At 39.2% G+C, this 20,474-nt stretch overlaps 2 non-coding genes across 2 annotated transcripts; one reads left to right on the top strand and one right to left on the bottom strand.

Annotated features, from left to right (window-relative positions):
- Positions 1–5,894: 5,894 nt before the first annotated feature.
- On the bottom strand, positions 5,895–5,967 carry trnat-ugu (transfer RNA threonine (anticodon UGU)). The gene has a single exon. It is a non-coding gene; the product is annotated as a tRNA-Thr (tRNA).
- A 1,501-nt stretch (positions 5,968–7,468) lies between these two features.
- Positions 7,469–7,556, top strand: trnay-gua (transfer RNA tyrosine (anticodon GUA)). The gene is given in 2 exon segments: positions 7,469–7,505; positions 7,521–7,556. It is a non-coding gene; the product is annotated as a tRNA-Tyr (tRNA).
- The last annotated feature ends 12,918 nt before the right edge of the window (positions 7,557–20,474 follow it).

Below are 20,474 nucleotides of genomic sequence, written 5' to 3'. Positions count from 1 at the left end.
TGTGTAACTCCTCCGGCACCCCCAGCCTGGCAAACATCCCCTCCAGTAGTGCATCGGCCACCGTGGGGGCACTCTGGTCCGGGAGGGCATAGGCCTCCGGCCACTTCGTGAAATAGTCCATTGCTACCAGGACATAGCGGTTTCTGGCCTCGGCCTAAAACGTTCACCCCCACCCGCTCCATAGGAGCCCCTGCCTGGTGTTGTTGGAGAGGGGACCTTTCTGCGCCATGCACACCGCACATGTTCGGCAATACCGCTCCACGTCCCGGTGGCAAAGACCCCAATAAAAATGGCCTCGGAGATGCTGCAGGTTTTTTTACAGCCGAAATGCCCCACGCCCGGCTGGCCATGCACCACTCTGAGCACAGCTGCGCGGAGCGACTGTGGCACCACCAGCTGTCACCGTATCTCGCCACTGGAGGGTGCCTGCCACCCCCGGCGCAGCACCCCATCCTTTACCTCCAAGGCCTCCCACAGGGCGCAGAGGGCCTTGACGGACTTTGGGTGAGGGGCAAGCTCCTCGTCGGCATTGAGATGTAGAAGTTGTAACCAAGTTCAATTACGAAACGGTCTAAATGAATGATATACCGAACATATGTCCTCTTGATATGTGTAACTCTTCGTAACTGACTGAATATATACCTTTTGTATTCTGATAACCCTTCACGATAAGATCTGTTAGGTTTACATGCATTTTATGTATTAATAAATGTATCCTCGTGTACTAGTACCTGTGTGTGTGCGTTGTTTGAGTTATATCGCATAGTTGGATTCTAAGGCCATTAAAAGAATCAATTTTGTGATTTACTGCTACAATTAATAATTGTCCCAGTAAATACCCAAACCCCTACAGAACTGGTGCCTCGTGAGAGCACACTACATAATTGGCGTCCCTGGGTGGGCGTGGTAAGACTGAAATGAGTCAACCAAGCGGAATAATTCATATAAAACGCTGCGGGTTTCATACACGACAATACAGTGTGCTGAAAGCCGAAAGGAAAAAAGTTCCCCTTGCTCTTTAAGCAGTGCTTGATTGTTTTGTGATCTTTTGCGATCTACCGGGTTGATTGCATACTTGATCTTGTGGTTTTCTGTGGTAAAACTGTGAGTTCGTACTTAAAAGTAATACCCTTTAAGTTTAACGATGGTTGCTAAAAGGTCTGAATTCGAGTCGCTATTAAGCACTCTCTCTAGCACCGACAGGTCTGACCACGATCTCTTCCATATCTCCGTCAGCGGAGAAGCTAGAAGGATAAATCTCCATTCTCTGAGAGAGCTAGCGAAGGACATAGAGAGATTTGACCCCGCAGTGTCAGTGAATAATATCGAGAGTTATATTCAGGACCTCAGGTATACCCTGCAGTACCTGCCAAATGCCACAGACCAGAAGAAAGTGTTTCTGTTCTGGAAAACTACCAGCAGAGCCGTACATGAGTGGATGGCTAGGCAGATGAAAGAAGTCTGTAATAATTTTGAGGAGCTGTGTCAAGCTCTTATCCAAGAATAAAGTGCATTTATTGACCCGACTGCTGCCGTAGCCTCCGCCCTTAACATTAAGCATGAGAGAGCCGAGTCCCCTCGCGAATATTACGAGAGACTTAGATGAAATTATTTTGCAGGGCGAAATGATGAGGGTTGTGAGGAGAACAGAAATTTCAAGGGTTTATTCATTGCAAATCTCCATCCATCAGTCAGAAAGATGATCGTAATGCATACAGATGCACAGACCATGAAAATGACTGATATTAGGAGATTTGCGCAGAAAGCCTTGGAATATGATGTCCAAAGTCGCTCCAAGCAAAAAGCTGTTAAAGCGACTGTGTTCGCCATCAGAGGCAGCAGGGTTAATCCCCTCCTGCTCGAAGGAGCACAGGCTCCTGAGCTGGCTAAGCCCCGTTCCAAAGCAGGCACACAGGACCGCACCCAGCGTCCTAAATGCCATGAGAACACCGGGGGAGGGAAAGAGCTAGAAAAGGCTGAACAAAAAAGATTCAGTAGCCGCCCACCTGGCCAGGCTTGAACAAGATTTATTAGGACAGGGACAATCCCTCCCCAAGGCTGCCGGAAGCGTGAATGAGCTGATACTCTCCACTGGAGGAGGCGGAGACCCGCCCCCTCGCCCTCCCTCAGTCTATCTGATTGAGCGGAAGGGTTCCTGCCTGGATGAGGCCAGCCACTCCCAGAGTGCTGACTCCACCCCTGAAGTCACAGAGCAGGCAGTAAAACAGAGAGGAAAAGCAAGAAGCTTTTACCTCAAGACTGCCATGGGAGATGTCTTACACAGTGAGACAGTGATTGACATTGAAGTTGAAAGGTGTTTGATGTCACACGGCAAGCTCAAACGGGTAGAAAAAGAAAAGGGCATGCGACTCAGAGTGGAACCTTTGGTGGATCACCAGAAAAGCAAAGTGTGGAAACAGGTCAAGGCTCCTCAGCCTTCTGTACAGAAGGAAAGGGGTGCCAAGAGGCAGACTGTGCTCACACAGTGCCCACCGAACACAGAAGCCCATGTGAAGATTCCTTCTGTTCACTCTGGACAAGAAATAAAAATATTTTATAATAGACCTCTAAAGTTATCCGTATAATAGACCTCTAACCATATACGTATAATAGTCCCCTAAAGTTATCCGGAACTCTAACCATATATGTATAATAGTCCTCTAAATTTATCCGTATAATAGAACTCCAACCATTTACGTATAATGAACATCTAATCATAGACGTATAACTGATGTATAACAATAGACGTATATTAGAATTTCATTCTAGACGAATTGCGGACCACATTTAGACGTCTAAGATATGCGTTTAATAGACGTATATTATACGTCTTTTGCCCACTGGGAATGGCAAGATCATATTTGGAGTCAAGCATTTCTTATTTCTTATGCAGAGCCGTCGACTCTGAAAGCACTGCCGAGCGCAATAAGGAATTGTGGCTTCAGATCGCTGTAACTTAGAGTTGCCTTAGTCTGTTCATGCTGCCTACACGCTTTGAATTGCTGGCATTTTCTGCAAGCGTTCCATTCTGAGGTTTCATGAAATACCTTACATTTGAGACAACACTAAAATATTTCATTTCGGTTACCTAATACATAGTGCAAACTGTATCTGCATGGGAATCCTTTGGCTCATGAAGCCATTTGTTATTCTGTTGTGAGGTGTGAGGGGCAGAATGCAAATCGAGTTGGTGAATAGAAAATGAAACAGGAGTCACATCTTGAGCTACGAATTCCAAAAAGTATGAAAACCTGTGCATTTTAACAGTGCAGAATACTCTGCAAATTGCACTGAGTTGCTTGCTTACTTCTGCTGCTTTTACAGTCATTCACTGTCAGCAAGCACTGGAACAATTCAAGAGAGGTAAAAACAGAAGCTGTCAGGAGTGGGAGTTGAACCCACCCCTCCATTTGGAAACCAGAACACCCAAGCCAGCTAGAAAGACACACACACTCTAGAGTTTGGCACCTTAGACCACTCGGCCATCCTGACAAGTGAGAGTAAAAGGTGTGCTGAATGCACCAGTAGTTGACTAAACTGAATTTCTTCCCTGAAATGATTTGCTTGTGAAGAGCCAAGTTGCTTTGAACGGATCTTGGAAATCAAATATGAGGATGGATTCAGAGTGTGCTTTCCAAAGTTTGTGTAACATTTTCCTTTGCTAGGGTACAGTTATCTTCCCAATCCTGATTACGTAAAACCGGGTCCCATCATATAAAACAGCTTTTCTTCCTGGGGAACAAAGGTTGTTTTCAATATTTCTAATTTTGGTTTCAAGATTGCAATTTAGTGTGATTTTAAGAAATTATTTAACATCATATGTGATCTAATTTTCTGGAGCAAATGCGTTTTTCTATTGTAATCTCTTGTGAATGTGTGCATAGGTTTCATGGTTTCAATATAAGACTATAAAATGTCTTCTTTGTATTATTCTGTAGTAATTTGTGAAAAGACAATAAAGTTCTTAACAAATCCCATATATTTGATTTCTGCATTCTGTTAAGGCTATAACAGATAACTTTTCTCTACAATTTTGAGACAGAGTAACAAGTAGAGACGTTTTGCAAGTTACTTTACAATCTAGATAAAATAACATGGCGGTGAATAAGGAAGCCACAGTAGGTTTAGAAGACCGACAACTTAGCTCTTGGCCACCATCCCATTGCATTCAAAGTCTCAGCCTACTATACTATGTTGAATCAACGCTAGTAATATTACTGTTGTAATAGAGGAGAGCTGGCGACCCTTAAGTTCAAGATTGTGGATTCAAGGGTTGTTTGTGTCCTTCCTGATCCTTCTAAGCTTTTAGTTGGACAGTTCAAGCAGGATGTTATAGGGTACAGTGACCCCGAGTGCCTTATGACCTTTGCCTGATTCAGCTTTCTTTCCATTTTGAGCCTCGATTCAGATATTGCTCTGAAAGCATCGGGCGAGCAAGAGTGTGTCTGACTCGAGGAAGATCTGCTCACAAGTATTAAATACTTCAGCATTTACTGTTTGAATACCACACTTTGTTAAAACGCGGCTGCTTCTTAAGCTAATGGGTAGCGTTTTTTGAGCAGGCATTGTATAGTTAATGCTGTTATTAATAAAACCTTAAATTCACATAATGGAATTTTGATGGCGCAAAATAGTCTAGCTCCTGTACAACTGTACATGCCCGCTGATTAGAGCTTAAAACTACAGTAGCAAGAGTAGCAATAATGGCAACAACGAGTTCGGCATTTCTCATGTCTTCTGTAGAGCCATCTTATTGGAATGCACTGCCCGAGATAAAAGAGGACTTGTGGCTTCGTTTTTACAGACTGCTGCGTTGCTCTGTTCATGCAGACTACACGCTTTAAATTTATGACATTTACTGCAAGAGTTGATTTTCCAGGGTTTTTTTTAATTCTTCGCATTTGAGCACGCACTAAAATATTTCATTCAGGTTCGCCGAATACATCATGAAACCGGTATTTCCAACGGTCTTACATGAAACCTTTTTGTTATTCGGTTCTGAAGTTTGAAAATGAAAATGAAAAGGGGGTCACCTTCATAGGCTTGAAAGAAGTCCAAGCCACATAAAAACCCGCGAATTCTCACAAATTGCCTTGTGCTGCACCTTTCTTCTGCTGCTTTTATAATTCGGGCTTCAACATTTGAATGCATACCTTACTGCTGCTAATCACATTCACGTGTTTACGAAGCTTTTTTCTGTCCGTTATGTTCTTGCTAAGCAGTTTCTCCGTTTTCCTCCTATTGTGATTGTCAGCGAGCACAAGACTGGAACAGTGTAAGACAGGGTAAAACGCCTTACTGTCGGCAGTGTGATTTGAATCCGCGCCTCTATTTGGAGAGCGGAACACAAAGCTTAAAAGACGCTAATCTATGAAATCGTTATTTTAAACCATTCGACTATCCTGAAGAAATGTATGCTGAATGCACCAGTTGCATCCGATTTTCCGTAACTTTAGTACGATTGACACAACTGGAAGAACACAATTTGTGGCGTTTAGCATGACATAGTCTTGCAGGCAAACAATGTTTTGTCCCACTACTTATATAATTTTATCGTTTACTCGTTTAAAAAAAAAAACACGGTCTTCTCGTTCCTAAGTCAGATTTTAAGTGCTTTCGAACCTTACTTCCAACTTAGACTGACAGCTCACCCGATCTGTTTGTGATCAGACCATGGAGTGGGGGGCTGTACCAAACGCACGTTCCTTCCTAATGCTGAGACGATCATTCGGAAGATGGGTGTGAAGAGAGAAGCTTTGTTGACTACAAAACAGGGCAGGATATGCACGAACACTGATCACTGGCGACAGTTGTATTCTTCTTGCTATAGGGACTTCAACATTGCGAGTTTTTTAAAGACTTTGAAACTAAAGGAAAGTGGTGACAAATGAAACAGGCACGGGTGGGGCTTGAACCCACGATCTTTGGTTTACAAGACCAACGCCTTACCACTTGGCCTCCGCGGACGGTTAAATTTTTTTTTTTTCTGAATCTGGTTTACAACGCCTGGAGGCAGCAACAACAACAAAAAAGGGATTTTTAACAAGGAGATACGCAGCAGTGGTGTAATCCCAAAAGATGCCCCTGAAGAGACTGGAGCTTTAATCCAGCTCCTTAGAGCGCTCGGCCGCGTTACTCTCGACAGCGGCTCTTCAGCTCTTGTTGTCTGACCTAGTGGTGTTATGACGCATGGAAGCGACTGCAACTTCGTTTTCTGAGATGCTTTCTCTCACGAGGTGAAACCTCGACTTCTTTGGCACCTCTGGATATACTTCTTCTGTAGAGCAGGCTTTCACACCTTAGCTTATAGCACCCTTCAAGTCATTTTATTTTTATAGAAAGACGCATTCCTGTTTTAAAAATGCTTTATGAGGCGTGTTTGATTAAACGGACAGTTTTCTAATTGTAGAATGCAGATCTGTGCAGCAATTGTACTGGATTTGACTGGGATTCTGAAATACTTCTTGCAAAGGTATTTAGACTTTCATGAACCTATACTAAAAAACAGACCTGAAACTCCCTAGCTTCCAATCTCTGATGTTACTGTCCTGAAACTCGGACGTGATGTTCTGCAGACATGCAGTGTCCCTTTACTGTCGTTGTTTTCAAAACGACCTCCGTTGTCGTGCGCAGTTGAAGTGGAACTGGCCTGACTGCACAGGAAAGTACGGAATGATAAAATGTTTCTACGGCTCAAAATGTCCCTTTAGACTCTCGTCATATCTCTGTGTAATATACGTATATCGTTATAAGTCAATTAGACATCTCTGATTAAACAGTATGTCCATTATACATAAATGGTTGAAGTTCTATTATACGGATACATTTAGAGGACTATTATACCTATATAGTTAAAGGTCTATTATACATCAAAGATAGGTCTTATAGGTGTAGAAACTAGTAAATCAAGCCAATGATTTGGTTTAGAAATTTATTCTGAAAATATACAATTATTCACGGCTGAAAAATATGTAGTTCCAATTATGCATTTTATACAATATTGTAATAAACATGATAATGTTTATTACAATATTGTTTATTACAATATATCATAAAAACGCAACTAGTAAACTTCAGCTACAAATTATAGTAACATGGTAATATATATATATAGTAATGACAAACACAAACTAATTACATTAACACGCTAATATTTAACTCAAAACCACATTTCGATTCAAATATAAGTTTTAAAAATCACAACTTCTATATTTCCACGAAAATATGTTTAATGTAGCACAAACACTACTTTCTAATAAAGACATAATTAAACTGTTCTGTGTCTCATGGTGATCCTCCTCTCGATACTAATGAAATGTTTAATATGATCCCTCGAGAAAAAAAAAAGTGTCAATATCCGCCTGGAACGATTGATGCCCCATCAAACATTTTGTAATTTCCCCGGAAGTTCATACTGTAGAAACGTGATTCGTTGCTTAAATTCAAGGGAAACAATACTCGCTACACCCCTTCGATAGCTCAGTTGGTAGAGCGGAGGACTGTAGAGGAAATAGTGAGGCATCCTTAGGTCGCTGGTTCGACTCCGGCTCGAAGGAATGTGCTTTTTGTGAACTTTAATCAAAGAGATAAAATAGCAAATCTTTTTCACTCAGACGTTGATCAAAAGCTTAATAAACCACGAAGCAGAGGCTCTTGTTCTGAATTAAACTCCCGTCTGATTGTCTTGTTTTGGCCAAAATCTGATCTTTGAATTAAGGGACTACTCTGTCTGCTTTGTAATTCAAAAGTATATACAAATGTCACGTTTTTTTTAGATATAAAGGTGTTCTCTGTTTTCAAAGGAAAGGATATGTACTTAATTGGCTTTATGATTTGGTATTGATTTTGTATCGTTATATTATTAAGTTTGTGTTTTTTGTGTTTTTAACGTATTGTGGACTTTTTTTGTGGATTTTTGAAACAAATGCTTACAAAGGCAAACAAGGCACACATCTGTTTATACCAGCGGTGAATTGTACATTTTTATTTACAAGCTACTCTGCACTTTTGGGAATATAACAGCTTCGATATAAAGTGGCAAAAATATAAAAGGGGAAAATACCCCGGACTGCCTGTAAAGCCCTCGTTGTAACTGTTGTTTTATTGTTAAATACGGCGTACTGTGCACGAAATGTTGCAGAAACACAATCTGATATTTTAATAATTATTATTTTAATAATTTGATAAGTATGAGGCCCCGGATCCAAATATTCAGTTCTGATTTTTTTAAAGTGATATCTTCCCTTCCTCTCGTGGAAATCACACGATGTGAGCAATTGTTTTTTGTTCTTTTTTTTTTCACGTTGCGATCCAAAGAGCCTCAGACGCCCAGTCTGACAGTAACCAAACCTGAATGGATTCTGTTGGGAGCCGAACTGAGCTCATTCGCTGTGCTAAAAACAGAATCAGCTCCTCCCCGAGCACCATCTACAGCTGCTGGATGGTACTCTGCGTCCTGCTGCCCCAGCAATTATTTTGACGAAAGACAGATTACTTGTGCGCTTCTAACCTTCTCGCAGCTACAGGCGAGACTGAAGCTGACGATATGAAGGCACGCGCTGGTACACCTTCTCTAACTTTCACAATCGCGATAAACATTTTTTTAAAGACCTTTGAAAAACTAGATATAGATATAGATAAAACTAGATAAAAAACATGAGCTTTATAGGTTTTTTCATTAATCGATTTTGAATCAAATTTGATCTTTTTACATTGCATTTTACATTGAAAAAAGCGTGCATACCTAATCCACCAACAGACAGAGCAATATTTTACGTTGCCTTCCAGAGCTTCCAGCGTGTGATGGATTTAGATGGGCGTCTGTATGATACCACTACAGCACCTTGGGCAGGTGCAAAATCCACTTTCACAAGACTTTTTCAGTGTCTTTTCCTCTCTCAAATGGACCGAAGCACAGGAGCCAATATAAGAGAAAACGACAGGCGTTTAAACAGAGTATGTCCCAATGTCTGCGACAACGCATTGTGATTTTGTATAAACGCAAATGGTTTATCATTTAAAAGCCAACATCATTCTTTTTATCCCTGACGCTAATACGCTACCACACATGCGAGCTGTTGTGTGAAAGAAAATTCATATGTGCGTAGGAAGGCAGAATAAAATCCAGAACTGTATTGGTGATATCGATAAACAGGGCTCATGTTCACAATAAAACTTTATTGTATAAAACGTTAAAATTCGTAAATATTTGTTTTAATCGTGCAAAGTGTCTGTTAAACCATTCATGAAGCATTCTTAGGCAAAAAAACACACCATTATATGAGAAAATATATTTACTATATGTGCATTTAACTTACTTTTTAACAATTTTAGTTTCAAGGTCAATGAAAATTGTTTCCCTGCTTTTTTGTCATAAATACACAAGCTTGTTATGTCTTGTGTCAGAAATAAACTGCATGAAATTTGCTAAAGCAACAAAACGTAAGTGCGACAAAGAAGACAAACATTTGCGTTTATAGTGCAATGTTATCTCGAGCCTTTAAAATTACTTTAAACACAATTTGTTTTTCTCTGTGGCTCTAAGGCTTTGTCATTTAGGTGTGCTGTTTTTTTTTTTTACATGTTGTAAAAAAGTCGCTAAATCATACGAAACATAAAAACTCCTATTGTAAACAATTGACCATTCATATTCCTGAATTTTAAACCTATGGAGTATTTATACCTTGTCTTTGTATTTGTGCATATTACAGAGCTCCTTTTCAAAAGCTGTCAGTATAGATTAGTGCTTAGGTTTCCTGTTTTTTTTATCCAGGTGGTCCAGATAATACTCTTGGTATAGAAGCGCGTCTGTGTTGCCTTCTGGATTTCAAATGAGCAGCTCAGTGCAGAAAAGAACCCTGTAGATTAGCATGTACATTTGCATGGACAGTAGATTTTTCAGAAAGTGTAATTGGATTATAGCACGTGCCCCTGACGATGTTGTTGATACGTCATATGTGCTCTTTTTTGTATTATATGTATTTTTGTTGTTCAAATAAAAAATATTAAAAAAAACTTTCAGGATGCTTGCTGCTGTAAAAATAAAATGACATCAAGGGCGCTGTACGCAGAGGTCTGAAACCTGCTTCACAGAAGAACTTTATCCAGAGGTGTTAAAGAAAATTGATTTATTTTCCTGACTGCAATGTATGGTGAAGCATAAAATCTAGCTGCATAAATCTCTATTACGTGTCATTTATGAAGGCGTTTCAAATAGCAGCCAGTGAAGGATTAACGCTTTTGGAGCATGTATTATATTCTAAATACTCTTATTTAAATAAGCTTAAATTCGCATACTGTTATTTAGACATCGCAAACCAGTCTGACCTCCTACAACTTTCTGTGCCCGCGGAGTAGATCTTAAAGCAGCTTCAGCCAGAGTAGCAGTAATGGCAACACAGTGCTTGGAGTTCAGCTTTTCTTATTTCTTCTGCAGAACCAGCGGTATCGGAATATATTGATCCGCATAAGAAGCGCTTTCGGTTTCTGATCGTTTTTATTGAGCGCTGCTCTAAACTTTACATTTGCTCGTATTAGTTTTCCCTATGAACAAAAGACATTTCCCTAATTACATGATTTCACTTTTTTCTTTTCAACAAGTAGAAAGAAATAAAATATAATTCCATATAAAAGCCCCAGGCAGGATGGTTGGTGGTCTAAGGCGTTGCATTCAGGTTGCAGTTTCTCCTTGAGGCGTTTGTTCAAATTCCACTTCTGACAAAGAAGTTAGAGTAGAAACGATAAAATCCCTAGGTAGAAAACATCTCTCATTTCACGTGTTTAATGTTAGTTGTCTCAGTGGTTGCCTCGGTGATTGATGGATCTTCTCTCTTGCAGGGCGACGGCAAACGTCTTCAGAGAGGGAGTCTCACACGCACGCCTTTTCTTCATCAAGAGCGGAGACAACAGAAACAGACTTCAAACTGAAATTAATTACTTCTTGAGCGTTTATGACCGTCTATAAAAAGCTGAGAGCAGGTGAAAACGTCTTTTGAAATGAGGAAATGTCAACTGACAGTAAACAGAGCTCACGCTGAGCTCCGGACAAGAGCTCCTCGTTAGTACAGTGCTGAGTACCCCCGCTTGTTGCGCGGGAGACCGGGGTATGTTTCTGTGACAGGGCGCTGGTTTAATTTTTTAACAACCTGACTTCCCTTAAAAAGTGTGTACTGTGTACTAAGTTTCGGACTAGTTAGTGCGGTAGAATATGGAGATCATCTCCAGCTCTGAGCTCAAATGCAACAACAAGTCATGCTGAACAAAGTCAGAGCCCAGCTGAACGTGTGCTCAGTGTAGTGCTCAGGACTCAGGAGCATTGTTGAGTTCTAATTAGTATGAACTGCAGGGGTTCTGAATCAGAACATTTCAATTTATCTGATCAGTAAATTAAAATGCAGGACACTGTTAAATAGGATTATTACTGTGTCTCTGTCTCGTTTGTATATAACCGAATGTCCCTCACAGTTTAAAAGATACCAGTAAGGACACACAACTACTAATGTGATACTTATTGGAAATAGTCCCAAAACAAGCACGTCTGGCAGCTGGTAGACTCCTGTAATTTTGCAGTGACAGAACACTTAGAAGATTTGCAATCTATTTAAATATGAATTTACTAAATTTCAGTTCTCTTCACTCCCAGGCATAACTGAACTCTCACTGTCGCATACTAAAGGCTTTACATGCATTAGCTGTGATAAAGCTTCTAATAAACACATAATGAAACTTAGTTTTGTTCCTCATGGTGATCCTCTACTCGATCCAAATGAAATGTTTAATATGATCCCCCGAGAAAAAAAAAATGAGTCTATTTCCGCCTGGAATGATTGATGCCTCATCAAACATTTTGTAATATCCCCGGAAGTTTATACAGTAGAATGCTGGTTCGTGGGTTAAATTCAAGGTAAAAAAGACTAAGGAAACGAGTTGGAAACGATGTCGATCTGTGATTTAAATCATCCAGAACATTGCACAACATTGTTTAAATGTGGATTTCTTTTGGATCCACAGGATGATCAGCATGAGCCATCAGCTACAAGACGGTTAAAAGCGCACAAGTGATCTGTCTTTGGTCAAAGGAATTGCTGGAGCAGTAGGACGCAGAGCAATATCTAGCAGCTGTAGACGATGTTCGGGGAAGAGATAATTCTGTTTTCAGCACAGGGAGTGAGAATGAGCTCAGTCCGGCTCCCAGCAGAATCCATTCTGGTTTGGTTTCTGTCAGACTGTGCGTCTGAGGCTCTTAGGATCGCAACGTGAAAAAAAAGAACAAAAAACATTTGCTCACATCTTGTGATTTCCACGAGAGGAAGAGAAGATATCACAAAAAAAAAATCAGAACTGAAGATTTGGATCCGGGACCTCATACTTGTCAAATGATTAAAATAATAATGATGAAAATATCAGGTTGTGTTTCTGCAACATATCGTGCACAGTGCGCCATTTTTTTCTAAAAATACAGTAGATTGTACTTAATAAAAATGTACAATTCACCGCTGGTATAAACAGATGTGTGCTGTGTTTGCCTTTGTAAGCATTTGTTTAAAAAATAAGTTCACAATATGATAAAAAAACACAGAAAGCACAAACTTAATAATATAACGATACAAAATCAATACCAAACCATAAAGCCAATTAAGTACCTATCCTTTGAAAACGGAGAACACCTTATCTACAAAAAAAAAATGTGACATTTGTATATACTTTTGAATTACAAAGCAGACAGAGTAGTCCCTGAATTCAAAGATCAGATCTTGGCCAAAACAAGACAATCAGACGTGAGCTGAATTCAGAACAAGCGCCTCTGCTTTGTCATTTATTGAGCTTTTGATCGAAGTCTGAGTGAAAAAGATTCACAATTTTAACTCTTTCATTAAAGTACACAAAAAGCACCTGCCTTCTAGCCAGATTCAAACCAGTGACCTAAAGATTCCCAACTGTTCTTACTACAGTCCTCCACTCTACCAACTGAGCTATCAAAGGGTTGTCAGGCATTTCTCTCTGGCATATACGGCCGAATGTAGTGAAATGTTCCGGGTGATTTAAATCCCACTTCGACATCAGGTTTCCAAATCGTTCCTTAGTCTTGTTTACCTTGAATTTAAGCAGCGAACCAGGATTCTACTGTATACACTTCCAGGGATATCACAAAAGATTTGATGGGGCATCAATCATTCCAGGCGGAAATTGACTCCTTTTCTTTCTCGTGGGATCATATTAAACATTTCATTTGGATCGGGAAGAGGATCACCATGATACACATAACAAACAGTTTCATTCTGTCTTTATTAGAATCTGTATCACAGCTAATGCATATAAAGGCACAAGTAATAGGTTTATGCCATGCTGAATAGAGAAGAGAGAAAACAACGTTTCTGAAAAAGGCTTCACAGCTGAAACATTATCTTTTCTCTCTTCTCTTTTCAGCATGGAATAAACCTTTTACTTATTCCTTTGCAAACTACGCATGCTGACACAGCTACCCACCTGAACGAATGCATGTAAAGCCTTCGGTATGCGATAGTGAGAGTTCAGTTATCCCGGGGAGTGAAGATAACTGAAATTTAGTAAATTCATATTTAAATAGAGTGTAAATCTTCAGTGTTCTGTCACTGGAAATTTGTTACAGGAGTATAACGGAAGTGGGGACTGTACCCACGCAGACATTTATCCATTTGATGGAAAATCTAATGTTTTAACCACTCAGCCATCCAGGTCTACAGTAAAGCCCCTTTTACATGGGTTCATTTCTGAACAGATTGTCAGTTGTTTAACATTTCAATATGAATCGGATTCAAACATTTGCAATTATTCACCTATAAAAAGATCACTCCAACTAATCAATGGCCCAGCCATCCTGGGTTCACCTTTCCAGCTCTGTGTTACACAGTTCTTTAAATATATTTGTTATAAGTTTGAAGGGGATGGGACTGTAGGTTGGTGATTCCCAGGGGAAAACAGGGTTATTGAGCCATTTGGCATTCAGAGAATATGTTTTGTAGGTGAATGTAACCGTGTGCTAAAGTAAAGAAAACCCTCTTAGATGAAGCGCTAGAGATGCAGCCCCTGAATTCATAGTACTGCTGACACAAATGTAGTCTCTACATCAGACTGAAATAGTAATGTGTTCGTTTAATCGCGTGAAGGATCTCCTTGTCTCATTCATCAATGGAAATAGAAGCCATTAGAATATGATACATGTTCACCTTCAACCCCGCAGCTGACGGATGAGCTTGTTTCAGCTCCGTAAAGTTGGCCCCCCTACAAACAACACAAACGATGAAACCCACCTCAGTCTTTAGTGCTGTGTTTGTGCCGTTGAAAGTAGCATTTGTACTACATTAATAATATTTTCTTGGAAATACAGAAGTTGTCAGTTCTAAAACATATTTGAATCGAAATGTGGTTTTGAGTTAGATATTAGCATGTTCATGTAATTAGTCTGTGTTTGTCATTACTATATATATATATTGCCATGTTACTAGAACTTGTAGCTGAAGTTTACTAGTTGTGTTTATATGATGATCAGCCATATGTTGATTACAATATTGTATATAATGTATAATTTGAACTACATATTTTGCAGGTGTGAATGATTGTATATTTTCAGAATACATTTCTAAACCAAATCATTGGCTTGATTTACTAGTTTCTACCCCTATAACATCTATCTTTGATGTATAATAGACCTTTAACCATACAGTATATATATAATAGTCCTCTAAAGTTATCTGTATAATAGAACTCCAACCATTTATGTATAATGAACATATAATCATAGATGTCTAATTGACCTATAGCGACATACGTATATTAGAATTTCATTCTGGAGGAATTATGGACCACATTTATACAGTACGTCTAAGATATTAGTTTAATAGACGTATATTCTACATCGTTTGCCCATTGGGATGTCCCGATTTTAATTGAACAAAGCTAGATACACATTTTCTAATGCAGCCTTCATTACAAGACAGTTTATTTCTCGAAAGCACGTTATGTAAAAAAGAGAAAAACAAAAATATATGGATGACAATCTTTTAAAGCTGAAGATTTTACTCATGAGAAATTGTCATCTTATGTATCTAAACACTTTTCAACCACTGGTTTTAGAACTTTGCTGTGCTTCCTGCGTCATTTTCAGTGTTATAAACTGGGTGTGGAGGTAGCGATCACTTTGTAGAGCAGTTGATAGGCTGGAGCTGTTCAGACTACTCTTGTTATTTCTCAAATGCTTCCATCATTTTTCTTTCACGCTAGGACGCGAGTGTGTACATGTGTTTGGTTTTCGTTTCTCTGATTCTCATTGAAGATTTGGGAATTAATGACGAAAGAATCAGTTGCCTCAGAAGGCAGAAGCTTTGGTTCTCAATGATCTTGAAGACACGCCCATGTAGAGCAGCGTGTGATGATTTGTACTACAAAACACCAAGTGCTCAACGTGACGTCTGCGTTTACCGTTGAAACTTTTCATCTCGGGTGAAAAAGCAGTTGTATTGAATAGCTCCCCTCAGCAAAAGTGTGCCGGGCCCCTTACCCTGAAGTCGACGAATGGAAACCATCCTCTGCTATGCGCATGATTGATAAGTACACCATCAGTTTAATGAAGTGCATTGAAACTGATTTTTTCTCTCGTGTGTGGAAACTTCACACTTTTGGTGCTCTTTAATCTTTACAAATATGCAGATGCCCAAACGTATCTTTGGATGTTCTGAGATCCTTGATAGTTTCCTCAAATCCTTCAAATGAACATCCATATCAAAGCAATTATGTTTATATATATATTTTCCAGTTGAGGTACATATAAAAAATATCAACGTACATTTGTACAGTGCTCATTTAATAATAATTGTCAAGGATTGTCAACTTCTCTAACAAATCTGTTTTCTAATTTTAAAATATTTTTGCTAAGGATACAACAGGTGTATAAATAAATTCTCCTGACAGCCAGTTGAAGATAAAATTCCACACGTGAAAATGGTTCTTGGACGTTGACGTAGGTACTTAATTCTTTACTTCTTTACAAACAATCTGAGCTTGAACCACTAGCCCTTTGTTTAACAGCTGCACAGGAACAGGTTTTTCACCATTCATACGTTTGTAGTTAAAGAAAATAAAATACTGGCATTTTCCAGCCAGCTGGCAGTATTTCTTCTGCACTGACGAAGAATAATCAAGAACTTTATTTAATCTTTCACAGGCTATAATTTCCAGAAAAGGAAGTGAATACTTGTATTAAGATGAATCAAGCCGACGGAGATGCAATTTTTTTTGCAGTATTTCTTCTGTCCTAATAAGCAAGATATGTATTTTATCTTCCAGAAGTTGTATGAATTTCTTGAAGTTCGGAAACAGCTTGTTCTAGAAAAGAAATGAACACTTGCTTTAAAGTAAATCAAGACATATCTCTCTCGCTGTGTGTGCTCTTATCTGTCCATCTCTCTCTTCTCTCACTCTGGCAGTCTGTGCAGAGTCTCTGAAGGGGATGTAACACCACTTGGCAAAGAAGAAAATTTCTGAGGCAGAATAAAAAATCATTATTCTCTTCTCAGTCAGATTCACAGCTCAGACACACACTCAGACTGAAGTTCAACTCCATACTGCTCTCTATCCTCACAATCCAGAACAAGAGTACATTCAGACAATCAGTGCTACTACATGAATAATATCAGACAGAACAGCCTGGACTCAGGTCACATCTCCTCCTTTTCTCCTTCCTCACAGCCTCTTAGAGACAGAGCAGAGCTCCTGGTTCTCCTCTCTGTGAACTGGGCTCAGGGGTCACTGATCTGGCAGCTGTGGGCTCTGTTCCAGGTCAGAAGCAAGAAGTTTCTATTAACCCTTTCCAGGACTTCCAGCCCTTCAGTATTACTTTCTTTACTGTATGTCAGCCTCCAAAGATGTTTTTTATAAACGTTTTATAACACAAGTGAGTGTGAAATTATCTTAGTATTTATGTAATTAACACCAGTAGTGACACTGTGATCAGTATATTGATAATCAGTAGCCAATGGTCTGAAGGTCATGTCTACAATAGTGACCAGTTGACCAGTCTGTAGCTCTGAGCAGTGGGACTCAGATCACACAGAAGACCTCCCACACGTCTCTCAGAGTCTTATAAATATCCAGTTAAACAGAGTCTGATAACAGTTATACAGTTAATTAAATAATCAAACCTGCAGAGGAACTGAGAGATCAGGAGTCTGAAGATTACACTGAAGATTCGTGTAAAACCCTTAAAAGCGCTTATTTCAGGGACTCGTGCTCGTTCTCTACTGATCCACATGGGTACGCTTTGTAACGCATTAATCTGCTAAGTAAACTATTTTTTTCTGTTTAATGAATATCTTTCTTAGGTCCATCGCTCTCCTTTTCCAACTGTGATGATTTGCTTCTCTTCACAGCCCGGTGTTTTTTTTTTTATTTGGAGATGTTATATTTGTAAGAAAAGCCCCCCGGGCTCCGGACAGGAGTCTCCTCCAGCGGAGACGCATTCTGCTCTGTCAGAAAGAGCGCTGTGACGTCACAGACACTAACAGGATCGCCGGGATAAGAGAGCAAGACCGCGGGAGGCACGCAGAGAGCACGCAGGAGAGTTATTGATCACTTATCTATCGACAACCAATTAATTCAACTGAAGAACCGTAGAAAAATCGATTAACTTCACCAATTGGTGAGTATTGATTCTTTTCTTGTGCCTGTTTGAATATCTAGAAAACAGTCAATAAAGACTGTATCGATCAATAACCATAATGCGTTTAGTGTTAATAATGTTCAATCTGAAATTAAACAATGATTATTCATATTATTATTTAGGCAACTGTATCCTAGAGCTAGAAAATTATATTCCAAGTTGATAAATGTATGTAACAGTTTAAATGCATTTTTCCAATGTTTATAAATCATAAGAATGGTAACCACGGCAACAGGCGCCCCGTCCCTGTGCGCCTCTAAGTGTCTCACATTCGTCACAGAGAGCGGTGTGACGTCACGGGCAGCAAGTAATACTAATACCAGTTTCTTCATGTTAATATTAATGAGAGTACAACTGGTAGTTGTAATGCTAGTATTCATGTGAGTATTAATGACAATAACGCTACTGACAGTTTTAGTTTTAATGTTCATTTTCATGTTAATATTAATTATAACTAAAGTGTTACTGTTAGAGTATTAACACCAGTAGTAATGTTAGTTTTAATAATATCATTACTGTTATTATTAGTAGTTTGTGTCAGTGCTAGTGATAGTGTTACTGTTGTAAAATTAGTAGAATCAATTTGTGCTAGTTATTATGTATCTGTAGATAAGTGTGTTTGTGGTATCTGTGTGTGTGTGTTGTCTGTGAGCTTGTTATGTCTGTTAGTGTGTGAGCGTGTGGGGTCTCTGAGTGTGTGGTGTCTATAAGTGTGTGTCCGTGAGTATGTGTAATGTCTATTTGTTTCTGTGAATGCATGCCTGTGAATGTGTGTGTATGGTGTGTGTCTGTGAGTGTGTGGTGTCTGTCAGTATGTAGTTTTATATTTGTAAGTGTATGTGTGGATATGTGTAGTGTCTATGTGTCTATGTGAGTATTAATGATGATAGCATTATTGATAGTTTTAGTATAAATGCTAGTATTCATGTTAATATTAGTGAGAGTATATCTGGTAGTTTTACTAATAATATAAGTATACATGTGAGAGTTTGTGATGATAGATACTTTTAATTTTTGTTTTAATGCTAGTATTCATGTTAATAATAGTGATAATTATACTGTTAGTATCAGAGTATCATCATGTTAGTTTTCATGACAGTATTTCTGTAATTATAAGTATTATTAGTCTAGTAGTAGTTTTGTCAGTATTAGTAACAATGATAGTATAAGTTTTGGTGATGGTGTTATTGTTGTAATATTAGCAGTATCTGCATTAGTGTTAGTTATAGTGCATCTGTACTTAAGAGTGTATGCGGTGTCTATTTGTGTATATAGTGTTTATTTGTGTGTCTGTGAATGTGTGTGAGTAAGTGTGTGGGTGTGTATCTGTGAGTGTTTGAGTGTCTGATTGTGTGTATAATGTGTGTTGTGTCTGTGAGAGTGTGTTGTGTCTGTGGATGTAAATGTGTGTGAGTGTGTAAGTGTATATCTGTCAGTGTGTGTAAATGAGTGTGGGCTCCACTGGTGTGTCCGACAGAAGTGACCCATCAACAGTTGTTGAGGTCCAGATTAGCTTGTGAATTTAAACACTTTCTAGAGTCCAGACCAACATCCACTGTGCACAGTTGTGTATGTACCATACACTGATCGATTGCACCACTGGACCTCTGTAAGGCAGGCTCCTACACAGATTGTAAAACTGGCACAAACGTAGGGTGAAACACAGGGTTTTGGCTGTGGATACATCTCCACATGGGGAAAGGGACAGTAAAATAGTAAGGAAAATACAAAAGAAGAAACTGAAATATATGCGCTCACTGTAAAGTAGGAAGAGGTTGTCAGACAAGCAAAACAGCTTTGCGGATAATGCGAAGCGACATTGTTTTGTGTCAATCAGCTCATGGATTTCACTTCATGTGCCTTAAGCTGTGCAATTTGTATGGTTGTTGAATGAGATTCTTCACAAGCCCGGTCAATTGCCAGTGGAGAGCTTCACGACACACACCTTCATGAAGACTCTCTTTAAGATGATTACACCTTTCATTGTCATGTCGCCTTCTTTGCATACAATAGTAGCACCAACACCAAGAGAAAGGATGATAAATGGCTTTTATCAAGTGATTGCAGTGTTTGTTTGACTGAGGATCCTTGTGTGCTGAACTGTGTAGTGCAGTAAAAGAGAAGGTTTGTGTCATTCAAGACTGTAACAGAACAGAACAATACAATTACAATGCTTTTATGAGCGTAAATATTAGTGGTACATCACAGTTCTTATAATGGTGAAAACAGGAGAACCTTCTCTACATTTTTGACTGATGTATTTAAAAGGCAAGAAATACTATCATTATGCAATTGAGCTCCTCTAAATGTTGTAGACTGGTGATAAAATGTATAGAATTAGGTGACAATATTGGAATAATTCAAATGCACAAGATTTATTTTCAGCAACAAAAATGCGCTCGAAAATATTTTACAAGAAAAACCTTACATTCACCCTCTACATTAGCAGACAAAAGAAGGACAGATAGTGTCACTGGACACTGCGTCACAGATGGCTGATCTCTTCTCCCTCATTATGTAGGCTTACCCACTCATGAAGAACTGTCCTCCAGCGATAGTCAGCTGCCATCACTGACTCAGACATGATGTTCGTGTACATATTATACCTTAATTGTACCTGGCACTGCATTACAATAATTTGATCAAAATGTCTAATGAACAAACAATAATCAAATATTTTCCTTCTTTTAGTAGATAAAGTCTTTGTCCAAAAATGAAGCATTTGTTCCTTTCCTCTCCTACCACCCTTTATAAGTCACCCAGTTTTCTCTGAGCCAACAGT

The sequence above is a fragment of the Atractosteus spatula genome, chromosome 10 (genome assembly GCF_055471065.1).
Source record: "Atractosteus spatula isolate fAtrSpa1 chromosome 10, fAtrSpa1.hap1, whole genome shotgun sequence".
Taxonomy (NCBI): Eukaryota; Metazoa; Chordata; class Actinopteri; order Semionotiformes; family Lepisosteidae; genus Atractosteus; species Atractosteus spatula.
Note: the sequence above shows the minus strand (reverse complement) of the source record. Positions and strands in the feature narration are given on the sequence as shown.